We start from the raw sequence: 1,590 nt of genomic DNA on the forward strand, positions 1-1,590 counted from the left end.
TGTGCTGACAGTGGACAGTGATGGGCCGCGAAGCCGTGTGCTGACAGTGGACGGCCATGGTCCATGGGCAGGAACAACTCGACTATGGAGCAGGGTGGGAGGGAAATTCTCAGCTGTATTCCTTCTTCCACCTACCCTTTGATACCATGTAAATATATTACCTGTTCAAGCACTAAATATGTTTAAAATAACACAAAGCAAAATAAAACCCAGTTGGAAAGCAGCCCGATTCCTTTTACTGACACCTCTTCATCTTTCTAGGCAGGAAGAGCCCTGCCGTAAACCAAGGCAGTCCTGCCGCTGTCGTTAATGACTTTCTAGTTTTCACAAATGCCACATTTAATGACCGTAAGTGTGTGACTATGATAAATGGGGAAAGGCACTAACCCAAATCCTTGCTATTTGGCTCAGCAAAGCAAACCTATGTCAATTCATGTTTTCTCTCCTTGTCTTGGCTTTCAGGAGAGGAACACAGAGGCCAAATGTTCAGAACTGTTGGCGAGAGGGGAGGATTCTAACTGTTTTCTTTGGAAGGGTTTTGTGTGCTGTGCACATGCTTTGAGAGAGTGCTTGAGTGTGCCTAGGCTGGCCCCAGGCACCCCAGTTAAGCCCCTATAGGAAGCAGATGCTGGTGGCCTCCAGGGTGGCCTGGCTGTCAGCTCACAGGGTAAAGAAGGCCACTGGGGCTTTCTAAGTGCGGCTGAGGTGTGGATGTGGGTTTTGCAGACACCTTAGCCCAAGAGGAAAGGAGAGAATTGGGTAATGAAAAGCATCGTTTTCAGGATGTTTTAAAAAAGACGATTCTCGTACTATAACGTAGTTTAACTAGTGAGGAGACAAAAGTCTGACATGTTCCCTCCTGTGCTCACCTTCTCTTAAATACAGCAGCCCCCTTCCCTGAGGGGACACATCCCAAGAACTCCGGGGATTCCTGCGTCACGGGCAGTACTGGCCCCTTGGTTTTTTCCTATACATATATGTCTATGATAAATTTCCATTCATAAATTAGACATAGTAAGAGATTAACAGTAACTAATAATAAAATAGAACAGTTATAATAATATACTGGAATAAAAGTTACATGACAGTGGTCTTTCTCACTCTCAAAATATCTTAATATTTTTGGACTGGTTGCCGTTGGGTAACAGCATGAGGGTGTGACAAGGGATAAGGGGACGGACACCAGCATCCCAACTCTGCACCCACAGCACTGACTAGCAGCAAACTAACTTTCCAGGGCAAGTCCCAGGCCCCCTGTCTTGGGCCAGCTTCCCTGGCGTCCACCTGTTCAGTCCTTCAGCATCCTATACTTGGCTTAAGGCTCTGCTGTTGCAGCCTTGAACCTTTTACTTACTGAACAAAGGCTGCCACATTATCATTTTGCAAGGGTTCCGCAAATTATGTAGCCATTCTTCACTTATCTCATTGTGCCTGAAACCAGAATTCCACTATGGCCTTAAAAAAGAAAGACCTGTCAGGTTGAACATATTTTAAAACAGAAGTCTGCTATTCTTGAATTTTATTTTATTTTAAAGAATGAAATAAAATGGGAGGACGGCTGCAGGGGCTCCGTGGCACTGCCCGACCCTG

The sequence above is a fragment of the Otolemur garnettii genome, unplaced genomic scaffold (genome assembly GCF_000181295.1).
Source record: "Otolemur garnettii isolate 467f Iridium unplaced genomic scaffold, OtoGar3 scaffold00180, whole genome shotgun sequence".
Classification (NCBI taxonomy): domain Eukaryota; kingdom Metazoa; phylum Chordata; class Mammalia; order Primates; family Galagidae; genus Otolemur; species Otolemur garnettii.